The sequence below is a fragment of the Ceratina calcarata genome, unplaced genomic scaffold (genome assembly GCF_001652005.2).
Source record: "Ceratina calcarata isolate Rehan_Ccalc_2016 unplaced genomic scaffold, ASM165200v1 scaffold9, whole genome shotgun sequence".
Lineage (NCBI taxonomy): Eukaryota > Metazoa > Arthropoda > Insecta > Hymenoptera > Apidae > Ceratina > Ceratina calcarata.
This window is the reverse complement of record NW_017180367.1, coordinates 554,905-577,918: the sequence shown is the minus strand read 5'-3', so window position 1 is coordinate 577,918 and position 23,014 is coordinate 554,905. Positions and strand designations below refer to the sequence as shown.

The window sequence follows — 23,014 nt, the reverse complement described above, 5'->3', positions numbered from 1 at the left end:
ACGGATGAAACGCAAAATTGGGGGATTGATATGCGCCGAGGACCTCGCGCCCCCTGCAAGGAGGACCTCGGACGGCTGAAAATTAAGCTGTCGCGTGCATTGCACTATCGCCGCGTGCATTTTTATTACGCCTTTCCAATGTTTGTTTACCACGCAGTTCAACGCCACGCATACTATTTATGTATTTTGCATGTAATAATATTTTTAACATATAACTACATAATTTTAATGCTATTTAAAAATGAAATTTATAATATTCCTATTCTTATTCCAGTGTTCTTAAAGAAAATGTTTAAATTGTTATACTGCTGCGTAACATATAATTCGTCAATTTAAAATAGTATTCACTTTATTTATTCCTCAGGCGTCTGAACAATAAATTGGCAAACGATCAAAATTCTAGCAGATTCTTTTGATAAAACACGACTCATCGTTGAGTAGGAATCATCGAGCGCAATGGGAATTGGAAAACCGGAGGTCGTGTGATCTCCGAACCGCCTGGAGGAATCAGAAGCCGTTTACGCGTCGATTGGCCCGCACGACACGTTGATTCGAGACGTTTTCGTGACTTTTCATCGCGACACTTTCGTCGGGCAAACGCGATTCTTTGTGCTGCGGCGGGGAGTTAAAGAGAACTTCGCGGCCTGAGGCAATCTGCCCCAGGAGATCTCGAATTTCGTTTCCGCGCCATGGGACCGACCGGTTTCGCCCCGCTTCGTTCTATCGCCGCATTCTGAAATCCGTTTCCTCGAAGAATCGAGACGAGCGTTGTCATTCGATCCGACCTATCGATCCACGCGAGAAGAAGAAACGGGTGAACTCTCTCCCTGCGCTAGCTACGCGAGGACTTGCATTGCACCATCGTCGTAAACCATATTTTACAATACCTTCGGGCAGCTATCGTTTCGTTCCAGCTTTCTTTCCCGGCTTTTTGGCTGATGATATGCTCCATTTTCGTGGCATGTCATTCTGCCAGAAAGCTCGTATCCACCGACTTCATCGAATCACTCCTTGAACTAAGACAGAGGAAAAACTATTCATTTGATACATTATAATCTCCACTAAGTTTTAAAAAAATTTTGCCAATTAAATAAGTATTTATTTGTATTGTGAGATAATCGATTTCGCTCATTAAACTGCAATGATTGATCCTAGCTTCCAATCTGAGTGAAACAATACTCCTACGAGGTTGCGAAAAGAATACGGCTGTAAACTCTCGAATTTCTTTCGCCAAACAATGTCCCAAGTTTCAGTTTCTTCCACGATTTGCGGCTGACGTTAATAGCGAGATCCGTCTTGGGAGCTCGCCGAGGTAGAAGGCGTCTCGCGAGAAACGCGGCTAACTGTTCTGCGCACTCGCTTCAATTAAGGAGACTTCCAATTATCCGTTATTTAAACGAAGTCCTCCCTCCGTTTTGTCCTTCAACGCAGTCTGATAGAATGTCGACGAAACAAGGTACCCTGGCGGAAGGGAGAAAGCAACGCGACTACGGAATTCTAAGATAATGATACGTTTCCAATTTCTGCGCAACGAACATCTCGGCTCCGTCGCCATTAGCCGGATTAACTGCGTCGTGATTTCCAGCGAGCCGACTGAACTTTTTACCGTTCTATCGACGGAACGCCGCTAACAGTCGGGGGGGACCAACGAGTAAAACATGAACGGACAGAGACAGATAGAGAGAGATAGAGAGCGAGAGTGAGTGAAAGGGGATGGCGTGCGACTGACAAAAGCGATTTATTTGTTGCAGCAACCCGGGTATACGGGAAATCGAGTCTCGCATTAACTCTCGCGCGACGAAGAGGAACGGGGAGGGTCGTACCGCGCGAAATCTTGACTAACTCTTCTCTAGTCTCAGCGACAATCCTCCCCGCGGTGTTTCAATTAACAGGACTGACAATTATCTGTTATTTAAATGAGGCCCGGGCATACAGGCGTGTCGGCCTTTGTGCGCGGACCTCGTTACAGGCTTGTTCCGTACGGAACAGAGAGATATCGTCTACACGTAAAGGGGAAAATTCTAATAGCCTCAGCGACTGTAAGGATACTTAATTAAAACTATACGCAGTGAAGATTTGTAAGCGTACTGAGTGCCACCCGTCAGTTCCTTCCAAAAGGTACGACTGCGTTGTTTTCATCGTCTACCTCCGTACGTCGATGATCTTATACCCACACCCTTCTCCTTGGTTTCGCGTCTTCAACCGAACAGATCAACCTCCAACTTGCGCTGGCGTCGCAGAAGAGGGTTGACAGCGTAAACCCAGCTACGGAGTATGCGATTCCGACAGCAGTTGCCGAATGCATGAATTTTTAATAAAATCACTCACCGTAGACGTCACCTTTTACAGGAGATTCCTTTTCGCTGCAGCATCTACTGATCCGCATTCTCTTTCTTTTTTTTCTCTTTCCATATCATCACCGATCGAGAAACTTTCTTCCCTTACTCGCTTTCCTTTTAATAAACAGATAGGTATTTCGATCGAGAGGAATTTGTACAGATTCAATGAAATGTGCTCGGCTTAAATCCAAGGGGGAGAAAATCGTTCACCACTTTAGAAGGATATTACCCATGATACTTGGAGCGAGATCCGCTGGAACATCTCGGCAACCTAGCCAGCCCTAAGCGTCTCTCCCCGTTCCGTAATTTAACGCGACCCTTGTCTTCCCAGGTCGAGAATGATCGATTTCCTTAGCATTCGGTATTACTGCTGACATCACATTATCGTGGTCAGACATCTGTCGTCAACCGATACGAGCTTCGATATTTAAAATACTTGACACCGATTTTAAGCCGTCCATTAACGAATATTAATTCTTTCTTCACACAAATAAATATTTAATACTTTTTCATAAAGATTTTATTACATCGTTCACACAATAGTAATTACGAATGCCATTTCTAATTACAACTGTATTATGATATTTCGGAATCCACCTAAGTCCACCCAGATCCATCCCCATTACCGTCATTCATCACAGTTCCATACATGATTGAAACCTCATTGTTCCGCAGCGCTGATCGACCAACGCACTCCACAGACGACGCGACGTTGAAGAGCAATGAACGGCAGCAACAGTATTCAATTCACGGCGAAGTACTCCTCGCTGTACAAATTCGCGTCCTGCGAAAACAATTTCATAAATCAAACCAATTTTATTATAGGCCTCGCTACTCATGAATCTCCGCGATGATTAACGTAAACCGAACTGTCTATGAAAAATACATGACCGAGAGAAAAGGAATAGAGACAAATACCGTCGCGCTGCATTCCCATCCTCCCCCGCGTAATTCGAATCGTCTGCGTATCCTCGAGGCACAAAAGGAAAGGATACGCAATAAATTGTGAGTAAAAAAAAGGATCAGAACGACGACGGCGGTGGCAGTGAAGGGCGGCCGATTGAAACGCAGTAATAGAGGAAAGAGTGGGTATTGTCGGAAACTTAGGTATCCGCGCCCGTCCCATATGGCATCGAAATGACGCACCCGGGGGTAGAGGACCGTTCCGTCGATTCGCGAGGCGAACCCAGGATCTACGTTTCCCCGTTCCCTTCTCAGCTCGCACGGCTTGTTGCCCTCGATGACGCGTGACGCGACGCATTGTGCGACACGCATTGCGCTCTTCTCGCTATTAACGCGCTTGTTCAGCGAGGACGACGAGTGGCCCCGTCGTTCTTTTTGAATGATTGAAAGCTAAGACAACGCGACAGATTTCATGTCACGAGGATCCGAAGGATTGGTCCTTGTGCGCGATTCGCGCGGACGCTTTGTAACGAGACTCTTTCTTCGAGTTCATAAGTCCTCCAGTTAAGGGGTTGGAATCATGTTATTCGAGAAAATAAAAAAGATTGGATTTTATTTCTATCGAATCTTCGATTAATTCGAAATTGAAGTGAAAAGGAGATAGTTCCTATAATTTATGATGGGAGGGACGATCTTGATTAACTAGTACCTTCGATCTTACTGTAATTGATTCGAGGTCTCTGATACGCGTTCAATTGATACACAAGATACCATTGTTTTTCCCCGACAATTTCTCTTCCTTATCCCTAGTAGAAAGCTGCTCGATTCGTACAAATCCACGATCACGGATGGGGCACTTGGAACGTTTTTGGAATACCGAGTTCCCCGGGCCGCCCTCCCGGAATAGGTTCTAGCGATTTGAGGAAGGGTCTTCCGGCGAGTTTCGCGAATCTCAATCAATATCTCGATCGAGAGAGACGCCTATAAAATAAAGCTATGGGCACGAGTCGGCGACGCATCGTCATCAAAGAACAGTTCGAAGTTCCCTATTCCCCGTCTTGTCTGAGGGAGGGAAAATGGGGCGGGGTGAGCTATATCGTAAAGGGTAGCAGAAATCGGAGCAGTCGCGGGGCGACGGAAAAAGGGATCCCTCGTTCGTTACAGTCCTCTCAGATGTAATCTTTAAGATGAGATCGCGCTGAGTCCATGAATCGTCGAGCGAAGAGTGGACTCACGGGCGCAACTTTTCTCTTTCTTTCCTCTATTCTTCTTTTCGCTTTTACTCCGAGTTTAACGAACGAGCGAGAAAAAAATATTCGTCGATTTCGCGTAATGGCAGAAGTTAATCCCCATCCAACGAGAGTGGACTTTTTTATTTGTTATACTAGAAAAAAGTTGCGCGTGTGTACATATATACACAGCATGTTGCTTTTGAATCGATCTTTTGTCTCGTCGAGAGAAAACAAGGATAGATCTTGAAGAAGTTTTCAAGAGAGTCTTGTCAATTATAGTCGATGTCTGATCTGTTTACTCCTCGCAGAAATGATGTCTGCCAATCAGAACCGATCGAGAACGGAGGACCCAGGAGTACTACCAATTACTTGAGACGTCACGGACGGGTTGAAAGATCCGGGGCACGTCATTCAGGACCTTCCACCGTTAAGTTCGTGCTCCTTCTTTCCCATTTTTCTCCTAATTCATGTCACTGATTTTCTTCTCTTAACTGGTTCTACGTGGATGTCAAGAGCGATACCGTAAAATTGAAGTGTGTAATTTAAACTGCTCTTGTATTTGATTCGCTAGCGTTAGCATTGGATCTTAAAAGAGATTCGAGAGGCAATAAGACTTTTCAACTAAGTAATTAGTAGTTTAGTAAGGTTGGTTCAAATCAAATGTCGTTTTGGAAAGCAGCAGATGTATTTCCCAATCACTTGCATTCTACATACTTTTATATACTACAAAGCTTTTAAAGTACTGCCCACGTATTCGTCTCATTACAGTCTCCTTCATGTTTATATATGTACGATAAAAAAAACGCGATTTTGGTCTTGCGATCGTCATCTTGCCGAACGTCGTTTCAAGAACGTGTCTCGGTCCCATCGTTTGAAGTATCTAATTAACAACGTCACGGAACAAGTGCACATAATGAACGTTTCAAGCGTCGCTCGTCGGGCGCGTAACCCTTCTGAATAGCCATTTATGCCTTGCGCGTACGCGCAATTAACGCATGCATTTAAACGGAGCGCGGGATTAGATTCGTCTTCTTCCCGTTTCGAGTGGGCGAAACTGAACGAAGGCGTGCTTTCTTTTTGGTGATTGCGATTCACGTGCCGACAATACCTGTATCACTTGCACATCATCACTAATTGCAACCTTACAGGCGTTGCTTTTTGTGAAGCTGTCGGATTCTTGTTGCTCAAAAAGACTATACTAGCTGATTAAGATTTTACAATGAATTGCAATAATGCAATACGAACTAGGTGTACTAAAATGTACAAATTAGTGATAGATATATGAATACAAAGTGTCTACATAAAGAAAGACGTACATGTTTAAATTCATTAATTCAGTGTAATAGAATTTTTTATTTAAAATACCTTAGAACATCTTTGTTTTCCAATGGTCTACTAAGAAACTACATTAGAGAACTTCGATGTTAGACTGTAGTGCGAGTGATCGTTTAAGACACACGTTCAAACAGGAACTTCATAGAAAAATGTTCAAACAGCAATAATTATCCAGCAGATATCATTCCGCACGGAGCGACGAGAATTTCATGTTTATGGCATAAGGGAATTTTCAAATTCGTACATACACGGGAGTCGAATACGTTCGAATTTAGATGAAATATAAACTACGTGTTTTTCTCAGGAACGTTTGCAAACATCCACCGCGTCTAAACTTCTCGCGGGCAAAATTAGTTATATTAAATTTGCATTTACCGTGCCACGCGAGTTTCCAAGCTTATTTTCTCAAAAAACAGCATCGGTATTTAGATAACACTTGCAATCGTATTCGAATAACATCGCGAATATTCCCGATTAACCCGAGACTCGGCCAGGCGACTTTTATTTATTCGAGACGCGAACTTGGAAAAAGGAAGAGACTCGAGGACAATGAGTCGTCAATTTCGTAGCCGTCCACCGCGATTTCTTTCGTTCCCTGCGGAAAAAGCAAACACCGAAAACTGTGGTATCATAACACGTATCCTTCCCGTCTACTGTCCGAGCAGAGACCGAAAAGAACGTTACTTTGGGACAGCGTTTCACGGTGTCACAGGCTTTCGTTTCGAGTATCCGTCCGCTTCGAGCTTTCAGGAAAGTCTGTTATTTTTAAGACCGCGTGTGGCCAACTTCGCTGTTCAATATTTGCCAAGTGTGTTTCCCTTAATCCGTCAGGCTCTACCATAGAATATCATTCGCTAATGCTGAAGCGTTTTAAGAAATTTTATATGCGTACTGATTCTTTTCTTATATCGAAATGTACACAAGACATGTCATATAAAATATATATATATTCAACTGATATTTCTAATTTAAATGCAAGTTATATATTATTTTTCCAATTTTAAACAAATGCACTTTAAGAATGGAACCACTTGGGACAGATTTTTAATGGGCGACCTTCGGGTTGGATAATTCCTTCTTAAGTACTGTCACATCTCGAATTAAATTTAGACACGCAAGTAATGACTCGCAAGAGGGTTGTTCTCTTCCGAAAGAAACTAACGTTGGTTATTCCGGTAAAACCGGATTAACGACCGCCACTTCAACGGTCTCCAATTAAAAGCGACAAGTATTTTCGAGGAGTTAAAAAACGGCGGGGTTCGATTTATCTCGCGGCAATGTGGCGCGTCTTCGTCGTTTCCACGACGAAACAGGGATGAAAAAATTGGATTCAGCCCACGCGTATTGACTTCGGTCCATGTAGTATGCGGCTGGTAAATCCTAAAAACTACTCGAGGCGTCGGGTATTTTGCGAGAGCAAGTTTCCTCGCGGGAAGTTGTAACGAAGTTGTAAATGGTCTGTCGTAGAGAAAGTTCGAGGTGTCGGTCGTCTACGATGTAACGAATGCAATTTCGTTTCGCTCTGGTGAAGTAGTCCGTAAGTCAAGGAATTGCTTGCCACTTAAAGCTGATCTTGAAACCCGCTTCCAAACATATCTACATACTTCGTAATCTTCGTATACGTCAATTAGACGTGTCGCGTTGATTGCGTCTTTTCACGCGGAAGCTGAATTTCCTTCCTGAATTTCCTGACAAAATCGACCTATCACGATCCTAAAAAACAAACACTTTAAATACTGTCTTGTGAAAATTGAGCCGTTCTTTTCTTTCATTAATTATTCTAAAACAAATGAGTCTGCGTTTGATGAAAATCTTTATTCTTCCAGGTTCGAGGCTCTAATAATCGAATTCAAGTTGGGGCGCGTGTTTTCGAGGAATTAAAAGTCGAGCAGAGGAGCAGCGCGGCCCTCGAAGAAACGCTCCATAATAATTTTAAAGCCGCTGAACCAGTTAATTTGCGAGTGCTCCGAACCGTCAAACGCGATTATGTTGCACCCTCCTAGGCTCGACGGCCGCCCTCGACTCCACCGAGTATTCCGCGGCGATAAAAATTGAATACTCTCCACTGCTGAAGTCTGGACGGCAAAGATACGAAGAATGTAATTACGAGAACCATTCAATTCCGAATCCCGGAACACACACGGTCGACCCGATTGACACACGCTGTCTCTTCTGCAGCCGATAAAAAAAAAAACTGTCAACGGCGAGACGATTTCACGCGCAAATTAACGAACACCATGGCGCGCGCATGCTTTTGAATAGAATATTCATCGTATATTCTAGAGTAACCCTGAATGGTAGAGTTCCCATTGTTTCATTAAAAATTTGATAATTAGTGGATTAAGTGTAGATAGGAAAAACAGGTAAATTTAAATGAAAGAGGTAAATTAGGTGGTCATGGATACGTTTACGCTTTAAGGATAATAGGAAATTTATTGATTAAATGGGAAAACAAATTGGTTGTTGGTTGCCGCATCGGAAACAGCGCATCTATTGAAACTTTTCACGCGATTGCTCTTTTACGGGAACGAATTTCGAAGGTTCGATGAACAAAGCGGCCGGCAATGATATTTTGAAATCTCGTTGCGGTCCGTGCTTGGTCGTTCGCGTAATTATAACTGAATAAGCCAATAACTCTCGGAATAATAACGATCGGGAATTAAAACTTGAAAACCAATTTATCAGTTGTGGCCTGAAATTATTACCGCGTTAATTGGGGGAGGACTAATGAATTCTGTACGATTACAATTACATTTCGGTGCATGGAATTGCTGTGTCGCGTCGTTGACGTGCCAGTCTATAGCAATCATTTGTTTGTCAAATTGACCTAGCCAGTGCCAGGACTGGCCAACGAGAGGGACCCCGTTAAACAGCAAGTATTTATCCAGCCAGGGATGATAAGTTTTTGTTTGAACAGATAAAGGTCCCCGCTCGAGCGGCCATATCGAAATTTACGATGCTCGTTTCCGCATAAAATACGACCAGTTTTACTACTCTTGCTCGTTACTAATGACACTTTGTTGGCTATACTCGATATTTGATACTCGTATTTTTTACAAAACAAATAAACTTCAAATCGTGCATTATAGAAGTTTTCATAATAAATTTAAACAATCTTATAACACCATCAAACAATTAATATTAAAAATTTCAAGTTCTACAGAAACGTTTTATTGTGTACATTTAAATTTATCCGTCTTACCGTGTCATTAGGAATCCAAGTGAAACACGTTTCTCCGATTCAACATTCGAGTTCACTAACTTGAACGCGAAGCATTACTCGCTCGACTAGCGTGACCGTCGCGTCGAAAGTTCTCCTTGAATTAGGGTAAGACCAGCTTACAAACTGAGATATCTTAGAAACTTCTAAGAGGATCCAAAGAATAATTGTACTTTCCATTTCGCGTGCCGGGGCCCAACTTCGCCTTTCTTTATGTGGCATCGACACCGATCTGACTCGAGTACAAGAAAATCGTAGCTAACGTTGTTCGCGAGGCAACCGGAAGTCGAAGCTCGGTCGTGAACCAAATCTCCGAGCACCGAGACGATTCTTTCGGCCGAGGAGAGGAGAACGAAGAAAAGAAGTTTCTTTCCACCGGTGGAAATCCAATTTTCTGTTCGACGGTGCATTTTATAATCTCCGATGAAGAAAAGAGAGAGAGAGAGAGAGAGAAAGCGAAGGAGAAAGGAGGATCGTGATTACGGGGAACGCAACGATGGCCGGACGGAAGTAAGCTGGCCAGATTAATTCGGAGGTCGTTCAATTTTCCAGCAAGAAGAAGGTTATCCGGGATGCAGGAAGTGGAAAACGCGGCCAGGGAAAATGAGCTAGATAGCCACTTAACAATGAATAATGTTTGCCAAAGAAATTGCAGCGAATTTTGAAATAAGTTTAATTAGCTCCTCACCGCCGCCGTCGCCGCGTCGTGCTCTGTGCGGGTCAGGCGAAAGGCGCGTCGCATCGCGAGAGAGATCCTCCTCCATGGGATAATTGAAAAAAATTTTCGGGATTAAGGAACCATTGTACACCCCCATCGCCGCCACTACCCTAGCCCACTGACGATCTTGAATAGAGGCTTTTGCCACCGGCTGACTAAAGGATATTGTATAGCGACTGTACGCCGCGGACTAAACTGGCTCCTTCACAAAGGATTATTAATTGACTTCTGTCTCATATCAGAGGGTTGCAGACGACCCTAGTATCCTTAATTATTGTTGAAAACAGAAGATCTTTACTGTCTGAGATTATTCCGGTGCCACGTTAGCTTAGCCTATGCCATGAATGAATGCGATATTTATAATCGGTTATGTGCTTCGAGAATATGTCATTTAATTTTCTACTAGATTCCAAAGATTTTAATGTAATATTAATTGAAATGCGAGAGATAGTATCATTATTATTCAACTTCCAGTACAGGAAATCGTTCGTTTTTTTTTTAGAAGATTGTTAAGGAGTAAGAATCCGAGGACCTTAAAAGTGAAAGACCTTCAAACACGGAGAGGTGCCAGTAGGAAAACAGAAATAGCCCGTTAAGCGCATCCCAGAAGCTCTGGCGAGTTCCAAGCATCAGAAAGCAATCGTACGCGCTCGGCATTATTGGCTCTTCGCAATTGCTGATCGCGACGCTACAGGCAGTTCGCCGACCGCCGTACACGTACACACGTAAGTACGTACACAACGGAACGACGCGCTCCAATTGCTTTCACTTTTCCCGTCCCTCCGTTCCGGCGTTCGGATTCTTCATCCCCTTTTTCCTCCACCGCTTTCGCTTTCGATGCAAATTTTTACCCCGCAGCGAGGTATTAAGAGGCAGCGAGTGAATGGCGTCCTTTTAATATCGGGAACAGTTGCTTGATCACGCTTTTCCAAGCGCGGATTCGCGCCGACCGACGAGGATCGACTATATTCCGCGTGTATCAGCGCTGTTCCCTACTGTCGCGCGTTGTTGACTTTACGAGCTTAAACGTGGAATCTTGATGAGAACGCGGAGGATTCGCAATAGGGGCTACGTCGATTCTGCCGGGAGCTCGTCACGCCGCTAATATCGACCCTCACGAAAAGGGAAAAGGGCCACGGAGAGGGTGAGAAAAGGGTGAAAGAGACAGAGAGAGAAACGTTGGCCCTTTCACGCGAATAAAAATTGCGGTCGGCCCGGGGTGGCGGTTCAATTCGGAGTGGACGCAATTAGCTTTTCACGCTACGAGATTATCCAGCAGCCTCGTCTCCGGTCTCGAAATTGATGTTTACTATAGTATACCGTCCATAATCAGAAATGTTTTATCGCGAATTGACGCCCGCGTATTGGCAATATTTACCACTGCACCTCGCTCTGCGCGTCAGTTAATCTCAATTACGCGGTTATAGATCGAGCGCGCGCAGGTGTGTGTACAGTTCCATTATTAAGACCGACGGTATTTTCGATGGTAACTCATCGAACCGGTTGTAATCTTTAATTAACTACTTCAATAATATATGCAATCGATACTATATAAGATTTCCACCGAGGGATTTGAAAGAAACATTGTCCAAAAAATGTAAGTGCAACAATCGAGACAGATATTAAAAATGTTCTCTCGATTATATTCTTCGCGTTCCGGATTTTTAAGCTTGACGTTCCCTCATGCATGCGTCGCATTAACCCGTCCCAGCTACCGAGAACTCCGAGCATATCCAGAATATCATGACCGGCGAAGTATTCGAAGCCCAGCCGAGCGTTTTAACGCGTCGCTGGCGAAGAACATTGCGTCGAAGTCGGGTCGGGCTTGATAAAAATTACAGAATACGCGCGGGGCTCGGAAGGCAAATAAAACGAACAGGCGGACAAGGATGGACGGAAGGACAGGGTGGAATGCAGGCGGGAGAAGAGGAAAAAATTGTCGCCCGGTGAAATGCCGACTACGGTACGATAGGTTTGTCCGAATCGAGCGTCGCGATGACGACGTCTCTGCATCCGCGGGTACGTCCGACGAACCTGAATTGTTTCCGAAAAAACAATGCTTCGCAATGACAATTGTACGCCAGAATGCTCGACACTCGTTAGGGAAACTTGTGACACGACCGCGGAAATGTGTAAAGCTTTGAGGTCGCGTTAATATCAAATATCGGTTGAAAGAGAAAATAGCGGTACCGATAAATCCATTAAATTTGCATACGATATTTCTATTTAATTAAATTTCTATTTACGTGTCCCAGAGATTGCAACAATTTTGTCTGCTCTGAATAATATATTCAACTGTCAAACTGACTGCATTTGATTATTAGTAATTCTAAATCTCATTAAGTCGTCTTAAGTTCTGGATATAGAAAACAGTAGATCGCAAACATTAATATGAATGATACAATGAAATATGCACGACACAGGAATTGTGCATCAGACATTTAGTCATTTTGTCTAAATAATTCTCTGCTTGTGACAAAAGTTTAATTAAGACGTCGGCGGACGTCCCATCGATCCTTTTCGTCCTACCGATGGTTTATCAGAAGGCATCGCAATCTGTTCTCGATCGATCGTTCACTGACTGCAGTGGTATTTTTGCGACGGACGATTTTTTCTTAGCGAGTCATTGTTTCTTGAGTAATAATCAAGAAGTTCTCGAGGGGAAAAAAAAGGAAACGAGCGAAACAGAGTCCATTCATTTCTATCCCCTTCGGAATATTCTTTGAAACGGAGAATGACGGACAGTATCGCTCGGGATAAATTGGCAAGGAGACGTCTTGCTTATTCCACGACACACAGAGCGACACAATGAACGTATCTACTCTCTATCCACGAGGATTTCCTTGTGAAAGCCATCCCTTTTCTGCGCTTCCCGATCGTTGCTCTCGTCTGTTTGTACAGACCGTCTCATAAATATCGGCCGAATCAGCGAACGCACGAGGAGAACTAACCGTTTCTTCCCTTTGCGACACGTTCCTGTCAACGAAATAACGGTCGCGAAAATGTAACGTGATATTAAATCGCGAATGGGGTGCAACATATAAAGGGAACGAATTCTTTGTTCAGGAATTGAAGGATTTCAGTTATTAGCTACATTTATGAATCAGTGAGTAAAATTTTCCAGTCAGATGAAACAGATTGAAGACAATTTCCTAATCAAGATATTATATGTCACGTTATAATATTGATAGGCGATTAAACAATATCCTCAACTCGTCACGGGAATTCCTTGGAATTCACCAAATACGAAGAGTGATTCTTTACACTCTTTTCTTTCTTTTCTTAAAACGTTTCCTGTTTTCCTGGGCCATGTTTCGTAACATTCTTTACGCGTTGGTATAAACACAATTCCCAGCAAGCCTCGGCTTACTACGAACACTATCCCTCGGCCTCGCATCCTCGGCCACTTTATATGCATGCGCGCCACTTCCTCAGACCCGTCTCGCGGGCACTGTAAGACACACAGCAATTTCTGTCGGATCTACAACTTGTACCTCCCCGCATTACGACTTTAATTTTGGCCGCATTACGAACGAAACGTTTCGTCTCTGCCGCGTTTCCACACGATCATCCGTCTCATATATATCATCAATCCAAAACGAAAACCAATCTATCTTTACTTTCAGATTCCAGGTATGATTATTTCCATAGATATTACTCCGCATAATATTAAAACATCAATCGCCATTGACTTAATTTCCACTGGATTATGACAACCGGAGCCAGTTTCTGAACTGTGAATGTACGCCACATTTTACACGTCCACGAATATCCTGTCGTGTCGGTGGTCAATTCTTTAACATTATCGCAAACGATAAAAATAATATTCTCGCCGGAGCGGAGGTGGCATACGGAACCGAAGGGTGGTATACACCACCTTGTCTTGCTGCACGCTGTATATAAATAAAACTAATCTGGAGCACGGTCATAAAACATAGGCTTAATGCAATTTGCGGTTTAACAGGATCGAGACAGATTAGAAGAATAATGCCTTCTGCCTTCTCTCGCGATCCTCCCCCTATCCAACTCTCATTTTCTTTTCTCTTCCCTCGCACTCTCGTACTCCCGCCATGCTCCTCCCTCTTCGCTGTTTCTCGAGAAAATGATTGTTATTTATAGTTAAGTCGCGATGAATTTATTAACAACTGGCACGTGAATGCATGCTTCATACAGGTCCCCCGGTAATGGCGAATGGCATGAAACTTCTTAATGAGAAAGTACGTCTTTATAGAGCAATATATCGGGCCACATGCGCCAGAAATATTATTGCACCTGATGCTTTCGACGTACTCGAAACCATGCGAATTGCGCTCAAGTAATAAACCTCGAAACCGACTAATTCGCTAATACGTAGAATGAAAATTTCCTAGCAACATCAGGTTAAAAAATGAAAGGAAGAGCAGGATAAATTCCAGATACCTAAATTTCTAAAAATAAATTAATGATAGAGCGAATAACGTATATAATTCGTAACGAAATTCTCGAGAAATCCGCGCGATCTGACCTTTCGATTCCCTGACGGATTTACCTCGGCTCGCCTGACCGCCCTGTGTAAAACGCGTCAACCGTGATTAACATCCTCTGTGCACGCGTTCCCTTTGTAGCGAAAAAAGGTCCAGAAAGGAAGAAAAAATGAATAGAGAAAAACATACCGTAAATGAGAGGGAAAAAAGTGAGAAAAAAATATGGAGCGGTTGAAGAGGCCAGCGGCCGAGGGGCTGACACGTAGATAGGGGCCGATGCTAACGCGAGATACAACTCGGAACAATTTCATTAACGTCGAGTCGGAACTTTTAATATCGCGCCACGGACACCGCCGCGCCGCGGTCTCTTTTATTGCGATACTCTCGCAGCGAAGGTGTCTCGTCCTTGCTCATGAATGTAACATCTCCGACTTGCCCGTCTCACTTCCGCGTGCGCGCGTCGTCGTGCTTTATTCCTGCTTAATCCGCGACCACGATAAAATTAACGTCGGACTTTCATAAACGGTTAAGTAATCGCTCGTACCTTTTGTACTTTGTTGATTACCGGAACCTCCGACATCGGATAGAGGACAATGGACCGTCCTGTTGTCGTGTGTTAATTTCAATAAAACGCGTTTAAACGATGGTTAATAAATTTCGTAGTGATCGATAACCTGAATGTTTGGAAAACGATCGAAATTTGCGAGCACATTCGAGCAGGTAGACCAGCGCTAGACTACGAGATTGGTTTGCATACTGCAAACGTATAATATTCGATGCAAATTGAGAATTTAATATCCTCCAGGAATAATACGTCATAAATATTTAATTAACCCTCGGCTAGTTTGCGTAACATAATAAATATAGTGCGATTATGCTTGTCGGTTCATTAAACGGGCTACGTTATGGACATTGTTTAATAGTTTATCGTCAGTGTCGGATAGCGGCTGGCGATATCCACATGGCTCATACAAATATAGTTCGATTCCATTAATTGCGTCGATTCATCCATTGTTCTGTTAATATAAAGCAAAAAAAATTTACTTACAAATCACATGTGTACATGCATTAGTCGAATTATGTAATTTCACGACGCGCCAATCCGTTGTGTCAACATGTCAATACAAAAATACTAGTGTCTGTATTGGACGTCAAATAAAAAATTCACTCTTTAAAGCATGAAAAATTACCTGTACGATGTATTTACGTACGTTTAATAATTATACCAATAAATCATTCGTGAAACATTTATATAAATAAAACTATGAATGTGATATTGATTTAATAGGACATTAAGTATTAGTAAATTCAATTTATAGATATCAATAAATCATTAAACCGCGGCAAATGTTCAAAATGATCCCCGTAATGTACCAAACTGGTATTGAAAATGAAGAATAATTCATAAAAAATATTCGAGGTTTCCAAATAATTTCCTGTTTGTTTGATCATTTCAACGCGAACTCCATCGTTCAACTTTACCCAGAAACGAAATTATCTCGCCGCTGGAAACTCTTATCCACGAACCTATGTACACATTTTATAAAGAAAGTTCCCTTCGTTTCAAGCTCACCGTGTATCAGAATCACCTCGGTGGCGGATGGAGCTTCAATGAAATTGCAGCTTGGCCGTGCAACTGTGCACAAAGTAAAATTACACGAAACGTCGAACACACGCGAGCACTTAATTCTCTACCTCGCCCGTAATACGATCTTCGCACTCTGCCTATCGAGCAGAGTTACATTGTGCCCAGCGTTAAACTTCACGCTGTTCCGCAGCCAAACGCAAAAACGCGGAAACCTGAACCATCCATTAAGCAGGCCTCTGCGCGGACAAGTTTACTTATAAAATTTGCAACGATTTATTGATCCCTTTCCGAACCCAAAGTGGTCGCGAAACCTAAAATTTTGGGCCAGTTACGCGGAATCCGTTGAGATTTAAGCTTCTTTTTCGCGAATCGTTCTAGATGCGTTGCTCTGATGTAGCAGATTTCCGGACTCGGGAGTAATTAAAGCAGCTAACAGAATTAGCCTAAATTTCGGGACGAGCCTGGTGGCCCGGGGCCAGCCGAAGTAATTGACCTATTTTCGCGGTAATAGATCATCAACCGAGAATTGGGATATCCATTACGCGGTGGGACGGAAAGAACAGTTACAGAGACACCTTAATTAACTCTGTGATAAGTAATGAAATGCGCATCATTGATTTTCCATTGACGAAATTGTTTAATTTCCGACTAATTGTCTCGTTAAATGGTCTCGAAAATACCGACAATTCTATATATGTATGTATGTATGACATTTATAGATGATGGTTGGCTAAGTACAGAGAGAGCATTTTTCAAGCTTTGACATTTAAATGCAGATGTCTAGTACTCTAGTAGCTTGGCAATGTTTATGAATAGGAAAGATGCAAACGTACAAAAAGTGCAGAACGCTTATGATATGCAAAATTATACAGAATGTTCGAGTATAGCATATAAATACACGTGCTTAAAATATTTAGAGACTGGAACAGAATTCTACTTAACGCAAAAATATAAATTTACAATATGCATCCGTCCACGAATTAGCGATTCTTTTGTATTACGTTATTGAGAATTAAAATCATTTGTAGTGGAATTCTTAACAAGTAACGTAAAGGTTTGTTCTTCGTATATATAGTCATAATAGAATAAATTTTAGGTAAAAACGATTTGCGGACTCGAGTAAATCGAGCTTCTAACGACGCTTAATAAACCGAGAGTACAAGAGTTCCGACGGTTTACCTCCTACACAGCGCAATCTGCGCTGTTGTATTGCGGCCAGCGTGGATTTCGTCGCTCGGAAATCGCTGAAATTTATTAAAACTGCCCTCGGGACGGCGATCCTCTTAGCCAAAAAGGGATATTGTCTCGGATTGTGTCCGCGTCCTCGCACGTTCACAATGATCTCCTCTTTTTTCTACGTTCTCAGAGTACTTCTTACCGAGAACGATGGGGAAGAAGAGTGCAAACGAATTTCACCGGAGCGCGCATAAATATTCAGCGCATTAAGCATCGTACTTAACGAGTACGCGGTTAAAAGCCTCTATATTTAATACGCATAAATCGGGCAAGTTCGCTGAAAGGAAGCGCGGGCGTACGAACACCGACAGCTTCTACTTAAAAATGTCACAGTGGAACGCGCTCTCCCGACTCGGGAAGACTATTTCTTTGACGTAATCGCATTAACCAGTGGATTGTAAATATTGTGGAAAAATTATGGGAAAGTTCGAAAAACAACTAGTGATTAAATTATTAATGGACTTCTTTATCACTCATATGTATAGTTCTCACATACACAATGATTCGTTTTATACGCACATTACATCTTGCACGTTTCATATACGAGATATTCCTACAGCACATAATTCTTCCAAGCTAGGCGCTGTTAATCATTAACGTAATCAACGATCGGTGTTGCCCAGAGTCCTTAGCGTAACCAATCTAGGCACAGGCTGAAACGAGCAACCCGTCACCTAGGACACGCAGCTGGCGTTGACCCCTATCGCTCGAGATGTCCTTACGGATTAAGCGCATTTCTCAAAAAGCACGACGCCGGCGTCGCCGTCCCTGCCACCGCGGGCAGTGGATGAGAAAGAAACGCGCAGGAGGAGGCTGAAAATAATCGGGGCTTGGCCACGGCGCGGCGCGCCGTGGAAGATGACGAAGAAACCGAGCAGAAGGACCGTTTGATGATACAATCGAAGAAACCTGATACCCTAAGGTCTTAACTGCAGGGGCAGCTACTTCTCCACGGAGCTGGAATCTCGCATACTCGGCCAGATGTATATGCGTAAACGGGCATACGTATGGCTCTGTTCGAGAGAACGGGAGACTGTGAATCGGTACTAGATCCGCGATCCCCACGATCTTTATCAGTGGCCGTTGCGGCGCACCGCGTTTCCCTTTCGTTTCGTCGGACACCAGCAGACCGAGTGCCTCTTCTCCAGCGCCTCTTTGTCCGCGGCTTCCCTGCAGACGACAATTTCGCGGAAACCTACTCGAACATGTGTCTTCGTTTCGGTTTCGTTGCAGAAGACTCGCGGATTTTTTCTTCTTCCACCGTTGGTGGTCTATGATAGGCAGCAGAAACAGATCTGTACTTCTTTAAACATTAAATTCCCGTAGTATGAGAACACGTGTTGGAGGTGTCGCTATTACTGTATTGTTATAAATAATACAACCAACTGTACAGAATTTATTGCTGCTCCGAAGAAACGGCGGAGGACTTATCTCGATCGAGTTTTCTAGAGAAAATTTTAATTAATGGTTTCTCGAGAAACCGAGTTCTCTAGTTTCTCTCGCCGAAGGAGCTTTTAATCTAAACTCGTGCGTGAATATTTATTAAGGTATGCTGTTGTTCTCGCGCCAAGACCGACCAAGCGTTTTTACATCCATTCCGAGCGTGTTACGCCACGTGCAGAGGAAGCGAATTACCGAGCGGAAAAATGAGCGGGAAGGGCGCATTACGCCGTGGCAGAAGACGAAAGGGGTCAAGCTCGCTCCGTGCAAGTGGCAAGAACTTAACGACCAAACGTATTTTCAACCGGGACAATTATCGCGAGAACCTTTCGCCGCGTGTCCCGTTCCGCTCGGACGAAGGGACGAGTCCTTTTAACTCTTGCAAATCTTTTCCAAACCGCATCTCACCCTTTACATCTCTTCTACACACTTCGTCGTCTTAATTTCTCCTTGTTCTCTAACGACTCGGCACTGGCTGCAGTAATTAACACTTTAATTGCGGCCGCGTTTCGAGGGAACGATTGCATGTCTCGTCGATTACGTGCGAGGAATGCAACCCGTTTCGTTTAGAACGGGGCGAACATTTTTCATTGTATTGATAATTACACAGTGGAACATAATTCATGTAGGAATGTCACGAATTCGTGAGAAGTACCATTAGAAAATACGTGTTCCGATAGAAATTATAAAGTAGCCCGTTATGTGCGCTAGAATAAACGTTTCTGAACATGTGACAATTCCACAGAGAGATATGACACAAAGAGCATTCGCGTTAAGCTACTTTGTCGAAGATTTTTCCTATCCGCGAGGAATCAGAGAGAATCCGGTAAGAACAAGAACAGACAAGGTTCGAGCACGTTATTTAGCATCGCGAGGCGCTTTAAAGTCGGACAATTATCGCGAGAAACTTTTACCCGCTTTCGTATATCCCCATTTCTCTCTCTCGTTTGCTCACCGCCCCCGCTACCCCTTCGCGTCTCCTCCCCCTCTCGTTTCCATTACAAATCTTTGTCAAAGTGCAGTACGCAGTTTCTTTATCAGGCGCTCGCCGCGCCGAGGATTATTTCACCTTTCCCCAGCTGCACACTCTCCTACCTCCCTCTTGCTTTCGACAAATCTAATTAACAAAGTCGTTTACTTATCTAAATGGATTCTGTGCTCGTCCGTCGTGCGCTGAGAAATCTTCAGGATCGTGTATGTACATTGCAGCTCGTTTCGTTGGACAACGCAATTGTCCTTTCTGAACCGACGCACGTTTCATCTGTTTAACTCGACGCGGAATTGCCAAATTCAGACATTTTATGGAAACGTTAAAATATTTTCCAGTCGGTTTCGGTGCTCGAGGTTCTAGACTGGGGACGTTAACTCACATTTAAGAACATTATTCAAAACCCCGGCGAAGAGCTACTCCTTTGTTAATTATGGTTTCTGAAGATTCCAATCTGGGTAGAGAAGTAACTGAATGAATTCAAATCTTCAGCTTTCAATGAATTCAATTAATTCAACGCGATGCTCCTTAGCCTCGCCTCGCGTCCGTCGTCGCAGTCAGACGTTCTTCTTAATTTTAGTTTATCTCAAGCCGATGATCAAAGACGCGACGAGTACGAAACGATTTTCGTATAATTGTATTCATTAAGGCCGGTCGTATGAAAAGTTACCGCGTGTGTAACGCGACTTTAATAACTGGACATTATTCCGGGGAGGAGGGCGGCGGCGCGGCGCGTAACACGCGCCCAGACTAAATGGACTGGGATGAAAAACTAATTTCCCTGTTCTCGTCGTTTTATTGGAACGTAATAACGTTATGGTTATCTCGGAGGTGCGTAGCCACACGGAATTGCTCCATGTTTCTCGTGTATCATGCTTCAGGAACGCTTGGGATTAAATGCTAAAAGAAACAAAACGCGGTACAAACAATTGTTAGTTTTAATCCGATATTAAACAATGCGAAAAATAATTGAATTTCATGTAATATCTCATTATTCTTTAGTACTTCTCATGCATTAAAATGACAAAAGAATACTCCTTGATTCATCTACGTTGTGCCGCATCGCACACCGTCGTAGCAACAAACGAGGGCATATTTACATAACCCTGATACATTTATTAAATCGCCTGACGATTTTGTTTAAACGCGATCGCTACGAGCGGCCGCCTTCCGCGAAAGCATGAAGCAACCGATGTTAATTGATTCCTGTACAACCGGACGAACAGTGCTGCGGCAAACGTATTGTCGTCCTGCCTGTAAATAATTTAATAATGCGGTCGCGTGTTTACATGGGAGTACAAGCATCGCTTACAAATTGCAGCAGTAATGGCCGAGGTACGTTATTACGGGCCTGTCAGGCAACAGAGATTCGACGATGCCGCCGTCACCACACGATTGCTGTTTCATGAAGGTTAAATCGTCGTCCACTTTCTTTTACAACCTGCATACGATAGTTGTTTATGTAGGCACACTATGCTATTCATAGCGAACATCCTTCGTCCCGTTGACCTAATAATATTCCCGATCTCTGAGATACCAAGGATCTTACTGCGAATTCCAAGAAGCTTAGCGACGCTAGACCGTCCGGCATCGCGGCTGATCGTTAAGCGGGCAGGCCATGCATTCGTCATGTTCATTAAATATCGATTGGCCAGAAAGCACCGCCGGCACAGAATGACGGGCACGCAGTCGAGGCTCGTAGCCGCTATTCGTGGTCCGTGGACGTTCGTCCTTATCGGAAACGTACGATAAAACGTGTATTCGTACACGTACGTGTCCCCGCGTAACGGACGTGCGCACCTGGATGAATTATGCCCGTAACGCGTGTCGATGCCACACCTCCCCTTATACCTGCTGTTCTATCTGCCAGGCATTATGTTACTCTGACCATCGCGATTACCTCGCTACGTACACTCTTCGTCATAAGTACGAACATAGTTAAAGAAACCTGTCCTAAAAAGGATATACAGGGAAAACGAAGGAATGAGATGCAACATACTTCGGTACATTAGAGAGAAATTTTGCTTTCAAGCTTCCAGGTTTCTATTCTTATGTTTAAGAAGGATGTAAATCTTAGAAACACGATTTGTAATTTACATTTACGTCCTTTTATTTCAGTAGACTTTGTATAGTAGTGTTCTCGTACTTATGAGCGAGAGTGTGTACTCACGCGTGATCACGACGTCGTACACGCACGCACGCAGTAGAGTTCATTTATACGAATGGCGTTGAGTGCGGGGTGAGCGGCAGGCTCGAGTCCGCCCCTGACGCCGCGACGGCCGTGGTTATTTCTATTTTTTTTTTTTCCCCACTTCACCCCCCGACTGGCGGCCCCGCGGCTCGATCTTTTCTTCCTTCGGTATAATATACGTGTTAGGTGCACGGGTTACGTTTCGCGCGGCGCCGTTGTGCGCGTGCGGCCACTCGTTCCATCAGCCATAAATAATCTGGAAACATGAATATCACAGGGCAGCACGTCCCTGCCCTCCACCCTCGCCGGCTTCGTATGCGTAATTCTCTTTTTTTCGCTTCACACGCGGCCAGAAATCGTGGGTGTACCCGCGCACTCCGCGGAATATGCGCGTGTTTCGGCAGTAATTAGGACCGTTCCTTGCGTTAGTCCACCTTCGTTCCTTCCCCATTCCTCGTACCTCACACCACCTCTTGCACCGGTTGTTGCCGTCCAGCTTCTTGTTGGCAGAACACGTTGCCTATTTCTTTCGTTTCGTTCACTCGCATGCATGATTCGTTTTCGGAGCTGACCTTCGGTTCTCGGGTTCGTTTTAATTTCTCAACGGACCTCCCGCGAATTTCGTACTAATTTGCTCGCGCCCCGGGAAAATTAGTGCGACGCGAGCCTCCTCCGACCGGGCTAATCAATCATGCGAATTGGATGCGGTGAGCCGCAACACGGCGGTGCCTTTGTTAGCCGTACAGCTTTTTTAAACATTTTGCGACAATTAGGCAAATAAGATCCTCGAAATTCTCGGTGCAATGTACGAGTAAATATATGCGCCTCTGACGCAATACTTAAAGCCAATTTTCGGTCCGTACAGGATATTCTCTGGGAAATATTTTAAGCCTGACGTGGTAGCAGCTGCTACAAGTATTGGCTATTAGCATATAGACAGACATACTGTATGTCTCTGACTACTATGTATACATGTATAAGTATTGCAGATTTAAATGAAATGAAAATGTTTTTAATCATTAATTTAATTTCCTGCAGCATACATCAATATGCTTTTTTAATATCTCTGTATTTGACATTTCCGACAAAAAAGTAGAGGAAGTTGAAATTATATTATTGAAACAAAATCCTCAGACATGCATTGAAAAACAATAATTGAAACTATAATTGACAATAAGGGAAATAATGTTTAATAATTATAGAAATATAAATCATCTCGACACACCAGTGACGGAATGGTATTTCTCTTCCTTGGTAATGTTTTTCGTTCTGGTCGGTATCGAGAAAATTGAAAATTTATCACGCTTATATCGTATGCGGTCGATGGATGCGGTCGGTTACTTCGACTTTTACGAGCCATC

At 43.6% G+C, this 23,014-nt stretch overlaps 1 long non-coding RNA gene across 2 annotated transcripts in view; it reads right to left on the bottom strand.

Moving 5' to 3' along the window:
* Positions 1–879: 879 nt before the first annotated feature.
* Positions 880–23,014, bottom strand: part of LOC113465131 (uncharacterized) — a 136,411-nt gene continuing 114,276 nt past the window's right edge. The window contains exon 4 of one of the 2 annotated variants that reach the window (XR_003389954.1): positions 880–1,016. This is a non-coding gene — a long non-coding RNA (uncharacterized LOC113465131). Of the gene's footprint in view, positions 1,017–2,941; positions 3,124–23,014 lie in introns of those variants that run through there. The other variant, XR_003389953.1, reaches the window with a different exon arrangement.